Source organism: Myotis daubentonii, chromosome 13, assembly GCF_963259705.1.
Source record: "Myotis daubentonii chromosome 13, mMyoDau2.1, whole genome shotgun sequence".
Classification (NCBI taxonomy): Eukaryota; Metazoa; Chordata; class Mammalia; order Chiroptera; family Vespertilionidae; genus Myotis; species Myotis daubentonii.
The window spans coordinates 17,409,183-17,435,497 of NC_081852.1; the positions used below are offsets into that span (position 1 = coordinate 17,409,183).

Sequence of the window (26,315 nt, forward strand, 5' to 3'; positions counted from 1 at the left end):
CTTAAGTTCTCTATATGTAATCAGTTCTCATCTACAGCTTATCAGGAATTACTGATAACCTTGGGTCATTGAATCCCTTCTCTAGGCTCAGTTTTCTCATGTGTAAAATCAACAGTGGCCTTAACCTAAGCCTTTCACACCTATAGAATTCAGGAGTCTATGACCTTGGACAAGAAAGAAATTATTTATATATGTAAATATATTTATATGCATTTTATATAATATGTGATTTATTTCATATATAACTTTATTTCTACTAACTTGTAAGGAAATTTAACATTTTCTTAATTATAAATGTAGGGAACAACATATCATCGATAAATATCATAGATATTGTCATGACACATGATTGCAGAAATCCAAAAACTATTCAAGTTCCCCACTACTTTGAAATTACAGTAGCTGTTAAACCTGTTTCAAACCTTATTTGTGTTAATGAAAAAGCATATGAATTACTAAATAATAAATTCGATTTTTACATATTTTGATACTAGTATTTCAATATACTTAGTTTGCTTTATAATCCTTTCTATTTGGTTTTGTGCATTTAAAAAACATTGGTCTGAGAAGTGTTCCTGGGTATTACCAGACTATCAGAGGGACACGGGGTGCCAAAAGGTTAAGGACCTGGGTCTCCAAGATCCCTACCTGAGATGACTCTATAACTGGTTATTTGCAATCTACACTGCTGTTATCTGTTATCTGGCTCCAGTGTGTCCTTCTTCTGTAGTCCTGAAGCCTGTGGACCCTGTCTGGGACCAGACATCCTGGATCCTAACTTGCCTCTGGCCCTGACTGGCTGTGTGGCCAAGCAATTTAGCTGGCCTCACTGAGGTTAAATTTCTTCTTTTTAAAAGTAGGGAGCAACCCATCAACTTCTCGGTGGGTTATTGTGAGAGATTAGTAATATGCTTTAAAAAATGTTTTGGGCCCAGCTACGGTGGCTCAGTAGTTGAGCATTGACCTATGAACCAGGAGGTCATGGTTCGACTCCTGGTCAGGGCACATGCCCAGTTTGCGGCTCGATCCCCAGTGTGGGGCATGCAGGAGCCAGCCGAGCAATGATTCTCTCTCATCATTGATGTTTCTATCTCTGGCCCTCTCTCTTCCTCTCTGAAATCAATAAAAATATATTTAAATAATGATTCGTGTAGTACTCAGCAAATTATTATTGATTCTTTTTGTTAGGTTTGTAATATCTTAGTGTCTGATTATGTTAAAACATACCACTTAAAGGGACAAACTTCCCCCAATCCAATTCTACTATTATTTGGACTGTTTGGAATGTGGCCTTCAATAATTCAAGGAACAAAGAAGAGATAACATCAATAGAATAATGGAAATAATTAGAAATCATTGGGTTTCACCTCTATTCTAAACTGTCACAGAATAAATATCCAAGAATGTGATACTTTGAAAAAGTCCACACTGAGTTCATTTTACTAGAATTTCCTATAGAATTCTCTTTGGTCTGGGATTGTATATGTTTTACCCCTCACTTAATTTCCCGCCTGCAGTTTGTATACAGAAACTGATAAGAAAGTCCTAATCTCAAACTAACGGCCTGTGAGATTTTGTGGATATGACCTTAATGTAAATAATCCAATCTCACTCCACAAACTGTTCGTGCCATAAGGCTTTTTGTGATAATAACTACAGAAGCCACTTAGAGACTTTGTTCTCCATTAGGGGGGTGCTATCTCCCTTAGCAAGGATGGTTTTATGACTGTGCATAAACTTCTGTAGTTGAAAAGGAGCAGTAGTAAAGTTAGTTCAAGGCCCCTTAGGACTTCTTTTGTTCTGTAAAGTTGGGGAGGAAAAACATCAGTGAGGTATGAAAAGCTGCTTGTTTACAATCAGTACCCAGATCCTGGCCTTTTTCATGAAAGGAAAGGAAACCAGCAGGAGAATCACAATACCCAGCACCTCCCGGGTCTCTCTGCATTCTCCACTCTTGTGTAGTAAGCAGCGAGGCAGCTGTTGAACAAGTACTATCAACAAAGCAATCTTCTAGCCCTTTGATTCAAGCTATTCATATCTTCTGCCCTGAAATAAAATGACTTTCACAATTAAAACACCGAAATCAATGTGGTATCTATTGTCATGTCTGCAGGAGAAAAGCTTTAATTACAGCCATAGTTAGATAACACAATCATTACACCTCCTTCATCTCAAATATAAAACCATCACCCTCTGAGTACTTTGCCACCCTTTCTTTGATTTTTTTCTTTTTCCTTACCTTTTTTTCTTTCTTTTCTCCCTTCTCCCTCCCCCCCCCCCACCCCCAACATGAATGGCTTTTTATCTAAGCACTTCAATTTGCATGCCTTTGCTCCGAGGCAGCTCCCCATGATATGTTAATTGCAGATTGCTTTAAGTACTAAAAGATTAACATAAAACCCTTTGCAAACAAGCTAATAGTTTATGATAATTTTTGCATGGCCTTTGTCTGTCTATCACTGGATTGCCTCTAGCTGTAATTTTATAAAGAAGCTGTAAAATATCATTTAAACAAGTTCATTTACACATAATTATTACCAGAATCACATTATTCAATTTAGATACTCCAGCCTATTAACAATCCATGAACTAAAATGTAATTAAACTATTTTCCTTTTATGAACCTATTCATTACAATGTGTGGGAGATGGATCTCTCAGTTTCACTGCAAATTTCAGCACTTTGTTGTTGAAATTGACAAGTCTGGCACTCATTATGTACTTTTAATTATATTAAAAGTATTGCAAGACAGCTCAGATAAAGAATATATTTAGCAAAGAATGCCTGAAAATGCCAAGATGGTGTCATCCCCAAATATATATTTATTTTACTCATGCAGTCCCCCCCTTCCCCCCCCCACCCCTTAACTGTGAAAAATAAAATCAGGCTGGATGTCCTAATGGAGATTTTCATAGCTTCTTTTAGTAATTTTCCTAATTTAAGCCAAAGATAAATATTTCCTCTAATTAATTATGTTTACAATTTTTCCAGATTTCTATCTACTTTTTAAAACCGGTGGCTGGAATTTTACCCAAATAAGTATATTCTTCCAGAATTTACTTACAGACACACAATTACCTTGCATATGAAGGATGCCATATTTAGGGTTTGACTGAAAATTGCTGAGCAGTTTAATTTGTGAGACAACTTTTAATCTGTGCCAGAACAACTGCATTAATGGGAAACGATTCATCTGTTTTGAAAGGGGTAAGTTCCCCGTGTCTGCCTGGTTATTCCCCGGGGAACTCAAATCCTCTCACTTGGAGCAGACTCAGAACAAACAACCTAAAACTGGAAGTTTGTAACTGGCTATTGATAGGCATCCCCGTCAGTTTTAATAACACAGGGCCTCCCACTTTGGGTACTTCTAGAGTCGCTGTCAAAGAGGAGCTCCAAACAGTCCTGAGCCCAGCCTGCATCACCCTCAACCCACCCACCTACCCAGTCCTCCCACCCGCAAAGACATACTTGGGACATTAGTGCCCAAAGCTTTGCTTTCCATTGACCCATCTTCACCCTCCTCCAAATACTTGACACCTCTCTCCTGCAATCTGGATTGCATTTATGCTTCATGGATTTAATAATGACCAACAATTTCCATTAAGAACCTTTCTGGCCCTCCACAGTCCACGTTGGCTGAACTCCTGGTAGCCTGCACCACTCACTAGTCATTCAGCTATTCTCTTGGTGGGTATCTCTTCTCTCCTCAACCACACTGAGTTTGTCTTATTATACCTCTGTATCCCTCTCACGGCCTAATAGTGTTTTATGCTTGGCCAATATTTAATCAAAATACTGTAGGTATACAGTATGCTGATTAGATATTAAAGCCAACCACTCTCCCTTCTTCAGAGAATCACTGTTAGGTCAAACTGTGGAAGACTGGAGGGTGTGCCCTGTGATTACTTGGACAGCACCCTAATTTAGCCACTCCTTAGGCATAATCTAAAAGATGAAGTTCAGTTGATTACAAGGATAGCTTTGTAACTTAGCCAATAGCTGCTTGAGAAACAATAATCACCCTAAAACATTCTGGGCCTTGGGAAATTTACTACTGTCCACCCACTCTGCCTTCTAAAGACTGATGATGTGCAATAAAAACAAGACTCCAACTTAATAACTGGTATGGCCTGTGCCCAGTCATGGAACCAGTTGTCAAGCACATAGGAGAAGTAAGGGAAATAGGGAGAAAACCAAGAAGCTACTAACTTTAAGCCTCTTGCCAAAGACTAGATTTAAAGTGAATTTCAATTTAAATAAATATATATTATATAGAGAGAGCCAGTAGTTCAGACTATCCAGAGATCACTCACTGGATAGACTAAGTAAGGTACTCTATCTCTCTCCTTTTCTTTAGGCACAATGATATCAAACTTAGGTGAATTAATAACCCTACAATGACCCCTAAATGTTCAAGTGAAAGGAAGAGTCACTGGTCTGTCACTTTAAATCAAAAGTTAGAAATTATTAAGCTTAGTGAGAAAGGCATATTTAAAGACAAGATAGGCCAACACCTAGGCCTCTTGTGCCAAACAGTTAGCCAAGTCATGAATGCAAAGGAAAAGTTCTTGAAGGAAATTAAAAGTGCTACTCCAGTGAACACACAAATGATAAAGCAAAACAGCCTTACTGCTGATGTGGAGAAAGTTTTAGTGGTCTGGAAAGATCAAACCGGCCATAGCATTGCTCTAAACCAAAACGTAACCCACAAGAAGGCCCTAACTGTCTTCTAGTCTGTCAAGGCTGAGAGAGGTGAGGGAGCTACAGAAGGAAGGTTTGAAGTTAGCAGAAATTGGTTCATGAGGTTTAAGGAAAGAGGCTGTCTCCATAACATAAATGTGCTAGGTGAAGCAGCAAGTGCCAATGTAGAAGCTGCCGCAAGTTATCCAGATCTAGCCAAAATAATTAATAAAAGTGGCTACACTAAACAACAGATTTTCAATGTAGGTGAAACAAACAGCCTTACATTGGAAGAAGATGCCATCTAGGACTTCTACAGCTAGAGAGAAGTCAATGCCTAACTTCAAAGGACAGGCTGACTTTTTTGGTAGGGGCTAATGCAGCTGGTGACTTTAAGTTGAAGTCAATGCTCATTTAGCATTCTGAAAATCATAGGATTCGTAAGAATTATGCTAAATCAACTCTGCCTGCGCTCTATAATGGAACAACAAAGCCTGGATTATAGCACATCTATTTACAACATGGTTTTGATACTGTTATTATAACCTGTTTACTATTTAACAGAAAAGGAGCAAGGGGAGACTAGATAATATAGACATGCCATTTATACATCTTTTCCAGGAAGCTGCAATTTCACACTCTCTAAGTCTGTTCCCTGCAGATCAATGGGGGAAGGTACTAGACAAAGGCAGTTTAGATGCATGCCCCAAAGGTCTGGGTGATGTGGGAAAATGCTTACTTGTCAGTCACACCTGGAAATGTCAGTGGCCAGAATAGGCATGGTTAGGAGTTAAAGTCCTAAACAAAGAAGCACTCTCTTGCTTGTCATGCCAGGACTCCTGGCGTGTGGAGCATGCACACTCTGCACTCGCCCATGTGGCTCACAATCATGTGGGACCCATACAATGGACTAATGGACTAAATCTAGCCTAATGCTACACAGACTCCACTCCACCATGGAACGGAAGCTCTGGACACTGGTCTTGCTTTTAGTTTTATTTAACCCCCAGGTGCATATGTTCCAGGACTGGTTTAAGGGACATGGGACTTTGCAAACTGAGGGATATAACTCCACACAAATAAAGCTTTTTACCACATCTCATCCTCCCATGGGAGCCTCTGGAAATTCTTATCCCAGTAGCACCCCAAGAACCCTACTCCCATAGCAATAGAGGAATTCCTTCCACCCAGTCCTCTGCCAATAGTTTAATGAACATTTTTATCACACTGTTGAGACCCAGTACTCAGAAAAATAAGATTACTTTCAAAATACTTCTAATCATTGACACCGCACCTGGTCACCCAAAACTCTGATAAAGATGTGCAATGAGATTAATGTTGTTTTCATACCTGCTGCCATAATACAGTAGGTCCTCAGGTTGCGTGTGAGATCCGTTCCTACGGCTCGAGGTTACGTGATTTTCACCGTAAGTCGGAACCCACCTAACATAAGCACCTACGTCACTCACATGGAGCACATACAAAGCAGTAATGAAGTAAAACAGTAAAAAAAAAAATAAAAGAAAGATAACAATTCCTGACCTTTACTTGTGGTAAATAAATAATAAAAAACATAAAGCACATATGTACATACATTGAAAAGATGGAACTTTTTTCTTTATAAATAAATGGGAGATGGCGACGTAACCACGAAACGACATACGTCGAGTCCAATGTAACCCGAGGATTGTCTGTATCCATTCTTCAGCTTATGGATCAAGAAGTAATTTTGACTTTCAATTATTATTATTATTTAATAGATATGCTTTGTAAGATTATAACTGCCATAGATAGTGATTCTTCTGATGGATCTGAGCAAAGTGAATTAAAAACCTTCTAGAAAGTATTCAACATTAGAGATGCTATTGAGAGCATTCATGATTCATAGGAAGAGGCTAAATAGCAACATTAACAATAGTTTGGAAGAAGCTGATTCCAAACTCATGGATGACGTCATTGAGGGTTCAAGACTTCAGTGGAGGAAGTACCTGCAGATGTGGCAGACATAGCAAGAGAACTTGAATTAGAAGAGGAGTCTTAAGATGTGACTTAACTGCTGCAAACTCATGACAATGAGACACTGCAATGTCAGGAGTTGCTTCTTATGGATGAGCAAAGAAAGTGGTCTCTTTAGATAGAATCTACTCCTGGTGAAGAGGCTGTGAAGATTTTTAAATGACAACAAAGGATTTAGAATATTATATAAACTTAGTTGATAAAGCAGTGGCATGGTTTGAAAGGACTGACTCCAATTTTGAAAAACGTTCTACTGTGGGTAAAATGCTATCAGACAGCATCACATAGCACAGAGAAATCATCTGTGGGAGGATACTCAACCAATGTGGCAAACAGCATTGCTATTTTATTTTAAGAAATTGCCACAGCCACTCCAACCTTCAGCCACCACCACCCTGATCAACACTGAAGTAAGACCCTCCACTAGTACAATGATTATGATTCACTGAAGAATTAGATTAACAGTTAGCATTTTTTAGCACTTAAGTATTTTATAATTCAGGTAAGTACACTGATTTTTAGACTTAATGCTATTGCACACTTAATAGACTGCATCATGCAAACATAACCTTTATTTACACTGGGAAACCAAAATATTCATGTGACTCACTTTATTGCCATAGAACCCAACCCACAATGTATCCAAGGTATGCCTATAGGAGTTACCATTTGCAAAATACATTTACATTTATGAGGGAAATCTCCACCTGTAAGGGTATCTCCCTAGCTATACCAGAAACAGGGGGAATCACTAAATCTCTAGAAGCACTTACCAATAGAGAAGACAACAACTTAAATATCCTTAACAACCTTACTCTTCTTTACTGTGCTTTTCCTGGTAACCTCCCATGACTGACTAGCCCCACTCCCAGTATCTCCTTTTTCTATTTAGTTGAAGATGGTATTTAAAGTGGTGGCTTCAGCCATCTTGGTGAGTTACTATAACCATTCAGAAATTTTAGTTTCTTTAATCTGGCCTTTTATTTTGATTTTTTTCCTTTAACGCAAACTGTCTTTATCTAGAGCCCTCACTCACCCACCTCCCTCTCCCTTGCTTGATCATTAAGCCCTCGGGACAATGAGGTTCTGGTCAACAATCAGGAAGAAGGCCCTGGGTCTATTGACTACTGAGACAGAGTTAAACATAATACCACCTTGGCAGTTGTGTTTTAATTCCAGACCCAGAAAAGAGGAATGATCCCACTGAACAAATCCTTGTGAAATTAGACAGAACAACTCCAAGGCTGACATCAAGACCAGATGCAATGATCCAATTACTCCCTATCCTAGCACCAACCATTTAGTAGAGACCATGACCCAAATTTCATTAGTCACCATGACTAATGATTTTTTCCCCTATATAATCCATCCCCTGGAAGCCATCAGGGAGCCAGGTCTTTGTGCATGAGCTACCTGTAACTCGGGGCATGGCTCCAGGAGATATACAGGGGTGGCCAAAAGTAGGTTTACAGTTATAAAACAAATAAATAATACAATCATTAATAAATAATAAAAGAATAAACTGTGTTCCACATACTCACAACTGTAAACCCACTTTTAGCCACCTCTGTATATGTTACTAAACTTTTGTTTGTTTTCCTCCTGTTAATCTGTCTTATGTCAATTTAATTCTTAGATCAGCCAGAAGAACCAGGAAGGGGTATAGAAAAAATATTCCTCCTCAATAGGGGCGTGCAGGAAACAAGGTCACACCTCCAATGAATAATCTCCCAAAATTCCTTTTTGCCACACACATCCCACAGAGTTTACTAAAATGTAACCAACTCTTGCTTATCGAAATGAATTGAGGCAGACACCTGGGGAATCCACACCATCCTGTGACTCAGATACTAGGGCAGAGGCAATGTGACAAGATTCCTATAGTTCATTGTTGTTGGGTTTTTTTTTTTCCTTCAGCATATGTGATGCTCTTATCTTTAACCTCAGAATCTTGTTTGTTTTATTCACCAGTGTACATTAAAGTCTGGCACAGTGCCTCGACAGCTCAATAAATGTGTTAAAAGTTAAATTAACTGGTGGACACCTAACATACCAGTTGGGATTTTACTACACAATAGACTGTCATCACAACCAAGTATATCAAATACCAGTACACTTCAAAGAAATATGGATTTGAATGCTGGGATTAAGTTGTTAAGAAAAACTACACAATTAGTGAAAATAAAAGAGTAAGGGGTACTAGGAAGGGCAGATCATCCTTTGATTGGCATTATTTGATAGGTCCTCCCAAGAAAGATGGGGTTCTGTGATAAATCTGACCAAAAGTAAACTCACAGGTTGATTTGATCATAAATCCCTACCCGGGCAGGTCATGATGGCTAGTCATGCCCCCGACCTATAAAACTGTTTAATCTGAAACAAGCCCTGTGCGTTGTTCTTGTGCATCCAGGTCAACACACCTTTGAAATGCCAGAGTAATTCTCTTTTTTTTAGACCCCTCAGAGATGCAACCATCCCCAAGGGAGCACATAATGCTGTCAAGTACCCTGTACCTTGCTTACTCCCACCTTCACGTAATCTTTTTTCCATTCCTTACTTACTTTCAAAAGTTTAAAAGAGCCGAACTGGTTTGGCTCAGTGGATAGAGCGTCGGCCTGTGGACTCAAGGGTCCCAGGTTCGATTCCGGTCAAGGGCATGTGCCTTGGTTGCGGGCACATCCCCAGTGGGGGGCGTGCAGGAGGCAGCTGATTGATGTTTCTCTCTCATTGATGTTTCTAACTCTCTATCCCTCTCCCTTCTTCTCTGTAAAAAAATCAATAAAATATATTTTTAAAAAAAGTTTAAAAGAAACTGTGCAGCTCCGGAGCCAGGTGAACACGGAATACACAGTGGGGCACACCAGGCATGTGGGAGGGACTAGGTGTGAAATCTCATTGTCAATGTCTAAGGCACTGGGAAAGTAGAGGGAGAGCAAGACCCCTTAAAATGCACTCAGGGGCACTTGAGATCTTGCTTCTGGTATGTCATCAGTTTGGCTCGAATAAACTCATAAAAATTCTCTACAGGTTTACACATTTCTTACATTGATACAAGCAGCATTTAATTCTTTAGATTATATTTATGTTTGACTTTGCTGTTTACTGCTTGATTACAGTCGACACAGTAAAATCACATGTTAAATTGTAGATTTTTGTCCAGTACAAAAAATAAAGAAGGTCCCAGAGGTTACCAGAGGTATGATTTCATTGCTCAGTATATAGGACATTGATCAGTTTTCGATCGAACCTAGCAATCCTTGTCTAACATTTTTTAAGTGTCTATAAACATCCAATCCTCAAAGACTCTTAGAACCAGCTTTACTGTATTACTTGTGCCCTCATTACCTCATTACTAATGTAAATCCAGTAATAATTCAAAATAATAGTACATCTGTTCACATAGTATTGATGTGGATCTTTTTTTAAAAATTATACCTGACAATGCCCTAGGACAAGGCTTAGCAACTTCTGCAATGCTGAGGGGGTCCTACTAATGCATAGGACACATCTTCTAAACTCTTACTTCATATGCATAAGGGACGCCGGGGGATAGAATGGTTGGCAGGTGTCCTATCCCCAAAAGATCTTACATGTCTGGCTGGCAAAGCATAAGGCTTAAGGTCAAGGATCATCCAAAAAGAAAAAAAAAATCCGCCAAAGAGAAAATGAAAGAGGATAGGACCAGAGCAAAGAGTATGCAAGTGAACAGAAAAAAGACTTTGGAGCTATATATATAGTAGATTGTGGTACAAGGTGCCCCAGGGAACTCTGTTTTGATATGTATGCCTCAGGAGAAAGAAATTCCTCATCCTTACAAGAAACGGTTGGACTAGATAATTCTGAAGCTCTTGTGCAGCGTGACTATCAAATATCCCAATGGTTCCTTGAGTGCCTTTTAAGGAGTCTCCTTCTACCTCTACTTTCCCAGAGCCCTTAGACATTGACAAAGGGATTTCACACCTAGTCCCTCCTGCACCCCTGGTGTGCCCCCCTGTGAATTCGGTGTTCACCTGGCTCCGGAGCTGCACAGGTTCCATCTTCTCTTTGGCCTGGGACTGCTTTGCGTACTCTGGGACAGGCTGTGCACTCCTCCACCGTCACACTGGCAGCTCCCATGGGACTAGGTCTAACACTGATCTTCAAAGAAAGAAATTCTCTCTCTACCAGTGTAGGAATAAGAATTTCCCCAGAGTTGAGTGGATTTTCCTGTTTGTCCTCCCCCCCGCCACCCGCCGCCATATGTCTCTTAGCTCTTCTCACCTCCAATTCTCAGAATCCAGGTGAAGTAAAAATGGGGGGGACTTGAATCCACTGACTGACCATTTGAATGCCCCGGCCCCGCCTCCCGTGGGGCTGGAACCCACCTGGATGACCAAAGAGGAGACCTCAGTTGTACATTTCATTTTTCAAGTTTTCTGCATACCTACCTGGCTCGAAAACATACTGCCTCTTGGATATCTATAAGTTGTAGGCAGCTTAACTACATTCCCCTCCATGCCCGGGGGAGAGTTTCAACCTCAAACAACTTTATTTAAACAATTTCGTACTTAACATGTTTTCCTCAGTGCTTCAAATCCAATCACTCCCTGCGTTACAGGGAAGAACCGCTACAGGACAAAAAGAACAACACAACCTGTTTTTATTTTAATATCTTCCGGGTCTCTCGGCACTGCCATCATTTGGGCTGTCAGCCCTTCACCGCCCGAGGTGGCTTCCGCTCTCTGCAGACAGTCTGCCTCCCCACTAATGGCACTGTTCGGGCAAGGGGGAAATGCAATTTTCCACTCCATTACAAGCACTGTGTAAAAGGACCTCTTTTCCTCACTGCACACAGATAAGGACCTAATGAAATTCCATTCACTAAGTATTACAATAGCCAATTCCACTGCAAATGCAGGCGTTCTAAGTGCCTTCCAGGTCCCCAACTCCAGTAGTGATTGCCATTGAATGTCCCTGGATTGGATTCCGTCAAGATGAAAAACTATGGGGTAAGCAGGGAGAGACTCTGGGGGAAGGGAAGGTAACAAAGATGTCAGCAGATCCACTTCTTTGGCTTTTCCTTCTAATCATTATGCCTGGACCCTGGTAGGAGCTTGAAATTCCTATGTTTGGAAATAGCAATCTTGGGAGAGCCAAAGTACTCCCTAAGAGATCTGGCATCGTATATCCCATAGAAACAGGTAACAACAGGAGAGGTAAAGGGCAATGCACAGCTTGCATTCTAAAATAAAAAGTAAAAACGGATGAGGTAGGATCCTACCGACAGTGTGAATCTCATGCAATGCTTGAGGTGAAACTACTAGAAAGTAAAATTACTTTTCCATATTCACCCACCTTTCTACCCCTAGCCCTTGGCTACCTATATCCCTTTCCCAGTGTATTATTTTCCCTTGATGCATGATAAAGCTGTATCAAAAGAATGGAAACTAAAATTCCCTTCTCCCCATTCAGTGTTGATGTCCCCATGGTTCCCTGGGGCCCCCAGGCTTGGGTGCTGTCCTCCTGCCACCAGTGCTGTTCCTCTACAAGTAGCTCTGGACTTGCCTCACACCAGAACTCCTCAGTCTTGTTACCACACCCTCTGGTTCTACTCTGTCACAAAATTATCCATGTCACCAGAGAAGGCCTGATGAAAGTCTAGTTTAATAGCAACTTGAGATGCCGCTCCTGAAGACACAAGGCCTTGGCTTCATAGTATTAACTGTTCATGTTGAGTTTGAAGGTATAGTTTCTATGTGCATAGGATATAAATTTAGGACATGGACCCTTTCTGTCAAATATTTTGAATCCTGCAGCAAAGCTACTCCTGTATCTCAACCAACCCCTACAATTAAGCCAAGAAAAATATAGCTGTATCACACATTTACTAACATAAATATTTACATATATATACATGTACATTAAAATATTTTTTATTCCCATTTTATTTTGCCCCTTCAAAGGCACTGATTTTAACATAGTCCATGTGGGTCTTTTTATCATTCGAATTTTTGAAAATGTATCTTTTTACTTTATACCATATTGCATTATGCACCCATGCTATTACATGTCACTTTATTTGTTTTGACTGCTACATAATGCTCCACTTAGAAATACACATGACAGTTTCAGGTTTTTGCTATTAAAATAGTAACGACTTAAAAATACATATGACAGTTTCAGGTTTCTGTTAATAAAATAGTAATGCCAAGGGATTTCTTTACATATCTCCTGTTATACATGCATCAGAGTGGAATTGTTTGGTTATCAGGTATATTAAGGTTCAACTTTAGGTAAATAATTATCTATAGAGGAGCACTAATGTATCTCCCACCCCCCATCAGCAACATACGGTAGAGTTCCTATAGCTCCACATGCTCTCTATCACTTAACCTTTAAAAAGTTTTTGCTAGTCATGTGCGTGAAACAATATTTTATTGTGCTTTCTTTGTAATCCCTTAAATATTAAAGATGTTGTGCATATCTTTTCCCATGTTAACTGGTCATAAATATTTCCCTCTTTGCAAAATGTCTCTATCTTTTGTCCACTTGTGTATTGAATTGTTTGTAGTTTTCTTATTAGTTTATAGAGATACTTTATATAATTTTAATTTTGACCCATTGTTAATTGTGTATACTGAGAATATCGTCTAGTTTGTACTATCTCTTTTCTGTTTTTTAAGGTGTCTTTGGTTAACAAGCTTCTTCATTTTAATAGACCAAAAACTAACAACCTTTTCTTTTATATCAATGCTTTTATGTATTTTTAAAGAAATCGTGTTGTTTTGAGCTCATGTAGTTTTAAATTGTGTTAGTTGTACTGTTATATGCTTTCCCTCCTTCCTTCCTTCTTCCCCCCTCCCCTCCCTCCCCTCCCTCTCCTTCCTTCCTTCCTTCCTTCCTTCCTTCCTTCCTTCCTTCCTTCCTTCCTTCCTTCCTTCCTTCCTTCCTTCCTTCCCTCCTTTCCTTTCCTTTCCTTTCCTTTCCTTTCCTTTCCTTTCCTTTCCTTTCCTTTCCTTTCCTTTCCTTTCCTTTCCTTTCCTTTCCTTTCCTTTCCTTTCCTTTCCTTTCCTTTCCTTTCCTTTCCTTTTTCACTCAAGTAAGATTTATTGTGTTGTGATATGCACATCTACTCTGCTGCTTCTAATTGTTGTGGATACTCTAGGATATGCACACACATTTTATCAAGCTACTCTCACTTACGCCCATTTTATAAGTAAGGTTACTTATAATGGTAATGAGATCAATTTATAAAACCTTCCTCCCAATTTCTCTTTCCTCAAGAACAAAGTAATTAAGTAGAACTGGGATTTGGATAACTTCGGAGATAGAAGAAATATGATTACCACTGTGTACTTTTATAAAGAAAGTCTTTCACACTCTTAAGAAGGCTTTGAATTACCCAAAAATGTAACAGATGCCCACATTTTTTAAAGTATCAACTGCATCTTGACAAATAAGTTCACCTGTGCCAACACCTAACCTCTGATAATGACCATCCAGAGAACTCTGCTGAAGGGGCTCGGAGGCTGTTTGAACCCAGTGAGGAAGAGCTGGTGCTTTCTAACTGATCAATTAGCAACCACTGCTGAGGGCTTGGGAGTGGCAGCATGGATACCTTGCATGTGCCATCTCAGGTAGAGTAAGGACACCTTCCATCCCTCAACACAAACCTTGCTACTGCCTAGGGGCACAAGCAGAGCCAAGCCCACAGGTGCTCGTCCCGTTGCCTAAAACAGACATTTGCGCCTGTACACTCTGGTCCCTGCTCAAGCAAAGGCGTAAAATAGCAGACTGATGAGAGAAACAGGCCAGGCCCACATCTTTGAGTACTGGCTGGTGTCCCTCAACGATCCCCTTATGTACACATTCTCACCCAAGTGCTTTTAATTTCCCATTTTAACTGGCTGTGGGATGATATTTTAGAATTGGGTTTCTAAAGGAATAGGCAGGTTGCAAGAACAGCTGCAAAGAAACTGACTTTCTCAGCCCTGGCCCATTAGTTATGCAGCAGGTGGTTCCGTTTAATCCAGGCGGAATTTACTGAGAGCTCTTGTGTTCCCAGCACTGCCTCTAATGCCAATAGCAGATAATCAAAGCTACAAAACCACCCAGTACAACTCCTCAGGCATCGTGAGTGTCCGAGCAAATGCTAGTTTTCTTTGCCTTTTCTTTTCCTTGTTTTATGCAAAAGATTTCAGCTCAAATGGAGAAATGAAGCTCACCCCATGCCACAAACTCTACTCAACAATTCTTCAGAAATTCAGGTATTATTACCGGGTGAAACAAAAAGTGGGCTATTAGGAAATGATATCATATGTAAAAGTCATATGGAGTAAATGGCATGCATGAAGCAACTACTCCATAAATATTTAACACAAGGAGCACCTTCCAATAACAGCACAAAATGTTAAAGTTAGAAAGGATATGGGGGTTTAATTAAACCAACTCCTTCATTGTACAGATGAGGAAATAGTGTGTGTGTGTGTGCGTGTGTGTGTGTGTTTTCAAAATGTTTTGTGGCTTCTGGGACTGAACTCCATATTCCTAACCTCTAATACAGTAGCCTTTGTGCTATATTATGCTGTATTTTATGGCCAAATGAAACATCTCAGGAGAATTATGCCTGGAAGCATTTAGCTGATATTTAACTGGAGACATATCTGTCCCTCTCACCTCCACGGGCCCATGACGTCACATGTAACCCCGGCAGCTGGAATCCAGGCCCTGATTCAAGTAATTGTATCATGCCCCTAACTCTGAATGACCCCAAGATAATCCCCTAGCTATGGTTTTAATTTTTTAAAATTGCTCTGCTTCAAGTATCTCTAAATTTTCAAAGCATTACCATTAACAGGTTACTTCAAATTGTCCCTGTCAGCTAGAGCTGGAAAGGTCTGGTGATGTTTCCCTAGTGAATAATAATTTGTTTCAAAATTTAAAGGACAAAACTTATTCTTGGCAACCTCCTGTAGGGAGAACTATTTCCAATGCTCTTTAATACATCTTGAAATAATTTATGAAACTTTACAAATATATTATTTTAGGAATGTGCATTTGCAGTCAAACAAAGAGTAATTATACACTGTTAGAAGATCCTTTGAATGGGACATTATCCTTTTTTTTTTTTCGTAGGTGATGGCTGAAGAAAACAACGTTTCAAAGCCACTTTCAGGTTAAAAACCTCTACTTTGGAAATAAAAGCTAATTTGATTAGAAAAGATGTATAATTAACCACAGAGTCTATAACTTTGCCATTGAGGAGGAATCCTAATGTCATTCATGTGTTTGAATTTGAGGAGATAAAAACTAACTGAGATAACTACTTATCCTTCTCAAGTGATACATGGTCTAATTTCCTTAAATGGATACACCAAGATCTTGGGACAAAATCATAAAGTCACTGTCTTCCATTCACAACTCCTGGTGCACACATTAATCTCCTATGACAGTCTAGATCACCATTGACTGAAGGATCTACCTATGGTGATGGATGGTGGTAGAAATGCCAACAAAAAATAGGTCTTCAGATTAGCCAATGACAGTCTTGAAGTCATCTATTTTTTCTTTAAAAGATGTGACCATTTCAGTTGGTGTATGCTTAATTTTAATACACTAACTGAAATAAAAAATAATTTACAGGAATTCAACAGTAGAGTAGAGGATTCTGAGAATCAAATCAATGATTTAGAATATGAGGAAGCAAAAAACACTCAATCAGAAGAGCAAAAAGAAAAAAGAATCCAAAAATATGAAGATAGTGTAAGGAGCCTCTAGGACAACATTCACTTTATGGGGGTATCAGAAGGAGAAGAGAAAGAGCAAGATATTGAAAAACTATTTATAGAAATAATGACAGAAAACTCCCCCTACCTAGTGAAAGAAATAGACTTACAAATCCAGGAAGTACACTGAGATCCAAACAAGAGGAACCCAAAGTGGCTCACCAAGACGCATCATAATTAAAATGCCAAAGGGTTAAAGACAAAGAGAGAATCTTAAAGTAGCAAGAGAAAAGCAGTTAGTTAATTATAAGGGAGCACTCACACGACTGTCAGCTGATTTTTTTGATAGAAACTTTGCAGGCCAGAAGAAAGCAGCAAGAAATATTCAAAGTGATGAATAGCAAGGACCTACAAACAAGACTTCTCTACACAGCAAAGCCATCATTTAGAATTGTAGGTCAGATAAATAGCCTCCTAGACAAGAAAAAGCTAAAAGAGTTCATAACCACCAAACTAGTATTACATAAAATGTTGAAGGATATTCTTTAAGAAGAAGAGGGAGGAGGAGGAGGAGGAGGAGGAGGAGGAGGAGGAGGAGGAGGAGGAGGAGGAGGAGGAGGAGGAGGAGGAAGAAGAATAGGAGGAGGAGGAGGAGAAAAAAGAGGGGAAGGAGGAGGAGAAGAAAAGATAAAAATATGAACAGTAAATGGCAATACATACATATCTCTCAACAATTGAATCTGAATATCAAAATAAACAAGGAATCTAATGAACAAAATAAACTGATAAATTAAATAGAACCAGAGGCATGGAAACACAGAACAGACTGAGGAATCTCAGAGAGAAAGGGGGTGAGGAGGGTAAGAAGAAATTAACCAAAGAACTTACATGCATATATGCATTACCTATGGACACAGACAACAGGGTGGTGTAGGCCTGGGGCAGGGTGGGAACTGGGTGGGGGAAGCATGGGGAGGGGGAGGGACATCTATAATTCATCAATAAAGATTTCTTTAAAAAAATAAAATTTTCTATAAAAAAGATGTAGCTATAATTAAAGACATTAAAGGAATGGGAAATTCTTGAATATTGCAGAAGATCACAAATGCTAAGTTTAGGGCACATTTTTAGGGTATGATGCAGGACAGCACAACTCAGAAAATGATGGTTCACTTTGGTACATTCATGAAAGTATGTAAGAGCTCATGAAACTGAGAGGTACGGGACGTCAGATGGCTGGTCATAGAACAGTCAGCAATGGTACACTGAAGGAATTAAATTTATGGACAATCCTGTGACTTCCCTTCCTCTATTGCTTAACCAAGTCCTAGTTATTGCAAGAGCTGTGTCACTTCCACCTACGTTGATCTTGATCTTTTACCATTTCAACTACTTCTACCATGGTTATGAGCACCCTCTTTGGGTCAGGTTTGCCAATATGGGTTTCAGATCCCTAGTAGCAACCAAAATGTAGTAAACAGATTTTCTCAAAGTGAATTTGTCTCCAAACATGTCTAACAAATCATCTATTCACTTGCAATAAGATACAAGGGCTACTGAAAACATGAAGCTTCTTTGTTTCTTGGCTGAAATGACCATAGTTCAGTGTGGACATTCTGGTTATCTCTTCTTTGTTCTCTAGAAGGATTAATTGGTCGTGCTCCTATTTTTAATGGGCTGTGGATGAATGATTGCTTAGTCAATGTACATTGGCAGGCACTTTACCCCCAAAACGTGGAGGCCCATGAGTAGAAGTTGTTATAAAAATTTTTTTGAGTATGAATAAATTGGACCCAACAGCTTGTGTATGTTACATGTCACTGAGTTGGCTCTGACTCCTGGTGACCCTATGAATGAGTGATACCCTGTCCTCAGCAGCCTTGCTCAGCTCCTGTAGACTCATGCCTATGGCTTCTTTTAGGAGTTAATCCATCTCATGTTTCATCTTCCTCTTTTCCTGCTGCCTCTTTTCCTCTTTCCCTAGCAGTATTGTCTTTTCCAAAGAGCGTTGCCATCTCCAAAGCAGGAGCTTTAGTTTTGTCATTTGGTCCTCCAGCGATGTTTCAGGTTTCCTTTGCTCTAGGACCCACTTGTTCATCTTTCTGGTGGTCCAGGGTATCCATGCAGCTCTCTTCCAACAGCTTAACCTTGTCTAAAGTTTCCATAGCGATCTCACCCCTTTTTGAATGCCCACAGTACTGGTGCTCCACGCATTCATAGGGTCACCGGGAATTGGCGCCCACTCAGTGGCATGTAACACACACACGCTGTTGGGTCCAATTTCTTCATGTGCAGATATTTTTTATAATAATGTCTACTCATGGGCCTCTGCAGTTAGCACTTTGTCATTTAAAAAATATATATATATATTTACTGGTTTATACAGAGAGAGAGAAGCATCATTGTAAAAAAGGAACATTGGTCTGTTGCTCTCTGCACACTCCCCACCAGGGGTTGAGCCCACAACCCAGGCATGTGCCCTGGCTTGCAATCAAGCCAACACCCTTTTGGTGCATGGGATGATGCCCAACCAACTGAGGACACATTTGATCATTTTCTAACATTATTCTACAGTTTTTTTGTGTTTATAACTTCTATGCCATACCAAAAAAAAATCTGCAGGGCAGAAACTATGACATATGTTCCTAATGTATTCTCCACTCTAAAAAACATAAAGTTGGATTGAAATGATCAGTGCCTATTTGTTGATTAATGGACTTGGGCTATGTTTATTTTTTATATTTCACGGGATCCTGTGATATTAAGAGCTTTTTGCTTTTCTTTTTCTGGGTGAGGAAGCTAGTGAGGTGGTGCTTCTTTAACATGAACTCTCACACTCAGAACCTGTGGGGTTCACGATTAAGTTGTGACAAGATAGCAACTTGGGTTGGCCACTTAGACCTCCACGAAGCGGTCCAATGCCAATACTGTGCTCCAAGAAGAAGTACAGTGGCAATCTCAGAGAACATGGGGATGATTTGTATGGCTCTGAAGATGTTTATTTAGCTAAGGCCACCTGGCAAAAGGGCCAGTCACAGAGCCAGTGATCAAGAACAACTCTAAGAAGCTGCTCTCTTAAGTAAGCACTGCATTTCTATTCCAGACTTACACATCTCCAAGGTTTTCTCTGGTGATGTTAAAAGGAAACATCCAACACCTGGTGATTTCGTACATGTCAGACTACCGAAGACTAAAAACCCATTTTGTACAAGTCACTCAAATGACATTTTCGTTTCAGCTCAGCAACCTATGACTATGAACTCGGGCACCTGGGGTACAGTTATTGACCATTGTAGTTGGGCAACTGAATTCTCTCTTGCTAGAGTTTCACCTGATTTTACGTGGTTAACCCCCCTTTCAAATATTTGTTAGATGTGTAAGGTAAGTCCAGTGTGAGGCCAAAACAAAGAAAATTCACTAAAGAAGACAGAATGGTTCCTAACTGGAGAAATTGATAATATATCAATTTTAGGGAGTTAAGACTCATATATATGAAAACACAACAACACCAAAACAAAAACAAAACAAGTTAGGAGAGAATGTGGGTCAGACACAGAGCCACAGGAATTCCAAAAGAAGAGAAAGTGCTACAGACTAGTGCAGTCGAAGACTTCCCAGACCCAGGCTTAGTGACCTATAGGGTTGATAGGTTCGGAAAGCGAGGAAGGGCTTCTGGGCAAGTTGTACAAGATAAGCAAAGACATGGGAGATGAGACATAAAATCACACGGGGGCTGGAAAAGATGAGCCACAAGGATCCATGTTCCCAGGAAAAAGGGCAGAACAGGAGGAGAGGTAGCTCATGGTAGATGACCCCCAACTTGGGCAGGGCACAGAAGACTGCTCTGTGAGTGAGTGGGCTCTCTCCAGCCACCCCCAGCCCCTCACCCTGTCCCTGACACCATCTACCCCCATTCCACAAACAACTATCAGCAATAATTTTGGTCCCTGTCACCTTCAAAACAGATTACAAATATCTGCTTGCTTCCTTCTGTCTCTACAGATACAATGTCACCATCTTGGATTCCAGGTTCATTCATAATATTTACTGAGCACTTACTATATACAGTGCACTCAGTGAATGAGTCAGACTTGGGCTCACCCTCCAGGAACACTGCCCATCATCAGGGAGGACGGACGGGAATGTGAACAGGGTGGGTAAACTGCTGAATTATGTATTTCTGATTGTTTGCTACTTTGCATTCCATTCATACTTTTAATTCAAATGTACTCATTACTTAGCTGCATTGCTCAGAGGACTGCCTTTCCCCCCACCTCCACCCCCTGCTTGTTGTAGTAGCAGGGCTTGAAACCATGGTATAATTAACATAATTAAAGTATTAATAAAGATTGAAGGGGTTGGACACTGTGTGAAATGCTTAATTTTGTGTATCTTTAACTGATTGAATGTTTAGGTTTGCATTTCAGCTGTCACCCAAATTATGTGTAATTAAGCCAAAGCTCAGATCTGCCTGTCTCATACCGGGTGCGGATGGCAGACAGATTTGATTCTGGGGAGAAGGTGGTAAATCTGCCCACTCATTTGTAGCTGTGTGCTTTCACACTTTTTTTATGCCTCTCTTGCCTTTCCCAGTGCATTCATCGATCAAATTATCTCATTTGCATGGAATGAAGAATAGATAGCTACAGTGGAAAAAAAATCAAATGCCTTCGATATATTCTCTGCCTACTCATCCTCACTCCAACACCCTGCCAACTTGCCCTGGGTGGTGTCCTCTTGTGCTGGTGCTGCAGGTCCCCCTCACTCAGAGGGGTCCGAAGTCCATGTTCATAAGGCATTGTAGATGTTGTAAATGACATGCCAGCACTGGAAGCAGCCACAAACCCAAGGGCTAGGCTCTGTGTCTAGGGAGACACATGCCTTTGGAATGCAAGCTGGATACAAAGATCATTTAAAGAGGTTACTTACAAGACACTTGAAGAAGATATCAAATCATTGTCTTGACACTGAACGAGTCATCACTCAGAGACAAGGGCCCCAGAAATTACCCAGTATCCACAGAAGAGCTCTGTGGGCATTCATAGAGATCATGTGGCTCTCACAGGTAAAATCCAATCATTCAAGGAAGCCTACAATCATGTAGGATGTGTTCATCCTTCTGCTGGACACAGAGAGAAAATAGAACGCATCAGGGTGCATGTGCACGCTCCTTGCTAGTAAAGTGTCCCATCGCCCTGGGACGTGTAGCTCGGTGGTTAGTGTGCCGTCCCGTATACTGGTAGGTCATGGGTTTGATTCCCAGTCAGGGCACATACCCAGGTTGCGGGTTTGATCCCTGGGTGGGGAGCATGCATGAGGCAACCAATCGATGTTTCTCATATCCACCTTTCTCTCTCTTTTCCCCCCTCTCCCTTTTTCTCTCTCTAGAATCAATGAAAAACATATCCTAGGGTGAGGATTAAAAAAAAAAAAAGGTGGGCCAGCAATTTGGGGAAAGAAGAAAACAGAGGGAAGAGCCAGCACTACCAGACAAGGCAGAGGCTGAGTGGCAACCCAGACAGCCGTCCTCTGAAGGCTGCAGCGGCCAGGGAAGGAAATCTGCAGACGGAAATGACCTGCTTCAAAAGACAAGCGGAACCTAACGCAGGCCGCCGGGAAGCTGAGAGCATGACTCAGGCAGAGGTTTGTCTGGAGGTTCAGTTTTGGAAGGGAGGCTGAGGCAGCACCAGTGTGAGGGCCCGGGGTGACAGGCTGGGAAATGTGCAATAAAGAAGGTCTTGGGAGAAATGGGAAGGGTGACCCTGATATATGCAAATGGGGGTGCAGCTGACAGCCAGGGCTGCTGCAACAAATTACTGCAGATTCAGTTGCTTAACACAACACACATCTATCGTCTCATATTGCTGTAGGTCAAGAGGTCAGCAGCTCAGCTGGTTTCCCTGCTGCTAGTCTCCCAAGGCCGAAGCGGAGGTGCTGGCTGGGCTGGGTTCCCTGGTGGGGGGTCGGGCGGGGGATCTGTTCCCAGGGTCTCTCAGGTTGTAGCAGAACCAGGTTCCATTGAGGTCCGCTTCCTGGCTGCCCTCCCATTACAGTGCCATTTTCTTCTTCTTCTTCTTCTTTTTTTTTTTTACCCAAAATATTAATGAAATGTCATCTACAATCTCCACTTTGGGTTTCTTTAAAATGGAATGGAGCTTAAAGACCCCTGAAAGGCAAACTGAGCACAGACTCCTTTAGAATGTTCTGGCTTTCTTTCCTGCCCTCATATAATTTGTCAGCTCCTTTTTTTTTGTGCTAAGTAACATTTCCTTTATGAACTCTTTCCAAAGCATTTAAGTTAGTGTTCATAAAAACAACAGCTCCTTTTGTCTTGTACCCGTGGTTCACTGGTTTATATAATATTAAATTAAATTCTGTTTACAATATTGTACAAGAAAGACTGGCATCCACAAGTTTGGAAGGAATCACAACTGTATCTCGGGGAGAGCTGACCTGTATGGATAGTGGAGGGGAGTGGCCTCCTCACTGGAGAGTGGATGCCAGTCAATACATCTTATGGAGGGAATGAGACGGGGAGGTGAGATAATGGAGGGAGTCGGATAGGTGGGGGTGGGTAAAGAGAGCTTCCCCTAAACATGAAACAACCTGTGAGGGACTAACGCATTCTTGCCCTTGTTTTTTTAAACTGATAAGAACAGATACTACACTTGATCTTAGCCAAAAGACCGAGAAGCAATGCCCTTGTTTTTTTAAATGACCACCCATCCCCAAACCAAAAAGTGAACCCATACATCAGTAAAAGGGTGGCATCAGTCTCAATTAACAGCACAAAGTTAAAGGCAAAATGGCAGCCCTATCCCCTTTGCAGGCCTCCAAAGATGCAGGAGCCCTGAGCTAGCTGAGTCAGATGGCAGTGGCCCTTCATCTTAGGAACAAAGTGCCCTCAAGACTGGTCTGAGCTTGAGAAAGTTAAAATCGACCAGATAGAGGAATCTGCTGCAGTTACTTGTAATTATTCTCTTCCCCCTGGTAACATGTATCTAAAACAGTGCACCATTCAGAGCAAGTGTTTTGATCAATGACGTACACCGGTAGGTTAGCACCTTCATGGGTTTCTCTGGCTGATTCATTACCCCTGTGTGGCACCGAGCAGCATTTCAAAGCCCCAATTAGTGAGTCAGGCTCCAGTTTGAATCCCAGCTCTGCCTGGCCACCTACCTTGCTATGAGCAAATTATTTCACCGCTGTGAGCCGTAGTCTCCTCCACGTAAACTGGAAATGATGTCTACAGAGTTGTGGTGGGGACGACATAGGATCACGCGTGCAGAGCCCTTTATGTGAAGCAGTTGGCACATAGTAAGACCTCAAATAATGGCAGCTGGCCCTTTAAGGAGATAAGCAGGTTCTGATTTGGGAAGGGTGGAGATTGGTGACATGGGATGTTATCCAGACCTCAGTGCAGGGACTTAATGAGGACCTAGGCAACCAGGAACATCATAAAGGTGCCAAGGCATGAGAGGAGAAAGCAGGCGCTGGGAGACCCTAGGATGGTCTTTGCTCACTTGATGATACTGCTCAGTGCTGACCGGTCTACACCTCAGGAGCCTCTTGGATCCAAACATTTGTTATAAAAACAGCCCAAGTGGCTGCCTGAAAATGGAGAAATTCCCAGAATACCCTAAGAAGGCATTCCCAGGCAAACCACCCATATTTTCACTTAGTCGTGCACTAAGTATAAGTTGAATTCCTGTTCTGCATCAGGTGCCAGGGATACAGAGGCAATAACAATCTGGAAGGTAAGGCTGAAGGGGCAGATAGGTTTGGGTGTTCCATTGTTGGGTTCAATTTCTGGAAGCTAAAATCACTTTCTCCCAAGCTGCCATCAATAGATTCAAGAAACCAATCCAGATATATGTCTTTTAATTAACTAGAATTTGGGGAGGATATATGTCTTGCATCATCCCAATGAATTTATTACTAGGAGAGCACTTCTCAAATTCTAATGTGGATATGAGACACTAGAGGTCTTGTTAAAATGAGAATTTTGATTCAGTAGGTCGGGAATGGGGGGGTCCTATGATTCCAGGTGATACCAATGCTGCTATTCCCCAGACCCCATTTTAAGTAGCAAAGATCTGGATATCCTATCATTAATCAATGTTCACCCAGAATTACTTTGTGACAATGAGGACCAGCCACTCCATGCTTGTGTCATCTACCTACTGGAATCATTAACCTAAAGCACCTGCACTAAGCCATCTAGAGCATACTGACAATTTCCCCTCCCTCTGCCCCAAATTAATTTAGGGAAAAATAGTCCTGTGTTTTCTAACTTTCTCAGTAGCATTATGAATCAGATAATTCTTCAATCTTTCCCACCCTTTATCAACTTGGAATATAAATAAAGCTTCTGACCTAAATTTCCCAATTTCCTGTAGCTCAGCCACAAGGTAAAAGCCTGAACATTCATTCTTACTGAGCAACTCTTTGGATTTCCAGTTTCAGACAGAAAAAAACATGATTCTCTTTCATTTTAAGCCACTAAAGTCTGGGAAACTTTACTTGACATCACTGAACTTGGAATCAAACAAAATGCCTGGGGTAGATGACAGGGTTTGTTTAAAGAATTGAATCTACCTCAAAACCCAGAATATTTCTTTATCTGAAGAGAGACAAGAGGCATCCCCTCTGGCCTGCTTTCTCACCCCAAGATTTATGTGAAATCTGCTGGGCTAGGTTCAACTTCTTCTTCTTTAAACACAAGCAAAAGTTTATTTAGAAAGTCACAGAGGTGGAAGAAGTGAGCTGTGAAAAAAGTGAGCCAGCTAGGCTGTGTGGATTCAAGAAGCAGGTTACAGATGAAAAAAAAGGGGGGGGGGGCGGGAGTGGAGGCCTTTAGAGCTTACAAGAAAGAAAGGCAAAGACAACACACCTGAAGGAAGGAGAGGCAGAAAGGGGCGAACATGTTCCAGAGACAAAACACCTGGTAAAAGAACGTGTGGGAAAGGCACAGGTGTGCTCAAGAGAGAGAAGGAGCCAACAACTTCTTTCCTAAGCCCCAGTGGAGGGATAGCACAGCTTCCCAAAGAAGGTTCCTCAGGAGACGGTGGTTTTGGTTCTCTCTTCTCTTGGGTGCTAAGGTCAATTGGCAGTTAGAGGGTGCCGAGGCTGTGATGGGCTTCTCTCCTTTTTCTTATGCCCTATGCAGCGGTTCTCAACCTGTGGGTCGCGACCCCTGAAAATACATCTTGCATATCAGATATTTACATTACGATTCACAACAGTAGCAACATTCCAGTTATGAAGTAGCAACGAAAATAATTTTATGGTTGGGGGTCACCACAACATGAGGAACTGTATTAAAGGGTCGCGGCATTAGGAAGGTTGAGAACTACTGCATGGAAATTCTACTTATACGATGTGGAACCTTAGTTGGCAATACATTACTTTCATGGGCAACTGAAGCATGTTAGACTCTGCCAGTAAACTGCAGAAGACAGGAACTTTCCAATTTTTCTGGATCCCCCATAATGTTCATCACTCTTCTAGGCAGAGTGCTGAAAAATATCTATTATATTGATTCACCTTGGAGGATGGCAGTTCCAATGAGATTTTCTGGAAAGGAAGAGGCTTCTTTAAAGACCAATTAAGTCCTAGAAATAGCCTGAGGCTGGAACAAATAAATAAAACAAGAAAGTGGTGGATAGATGGGTATATGGGCATGTGGATAGATGGGTGGGTGGCTACAGGGTAGATGGGCACATGGATAGATCTCTACCAGAGCCTGGATTTGTTTTGTTGTGTTTTACAAAGTGTCTCCTGCCATAAATCCAGTAAGTATTCTACACTGTCTTCTGTGAATCGCCTAATCCCAAACCAAAAAGTAATTGTCTATCTTTCAAAATTATAGGCTTTTCTGACAGAGATGAAAACTTTGGGATCATCTGTTCCATT

At 41.0% G+C, this 26,315-nt stretch overlaps 1 protein-coding gene and 1 pseudogene across 1 annotated transcript in view; both read right to left on the minus strand.

Annotated features, from left to right (window-relative positions):
• The window catches only part of LRMDA (leucine rich melanocyte differentiation associated), a 1,007,721-nt gene that overhangs the window by 282,726 nt on the left and 698,680 nt on the right, over positions 1 to 26,315 (minus strand). The gene's annotated exons all lie outside the window — the stretch shown is intronic.
• On the minus strand, positions 22,966 to 23,098 carry LOC132215064 (U2 spliceosomal RNA; annotated as a pseudogene).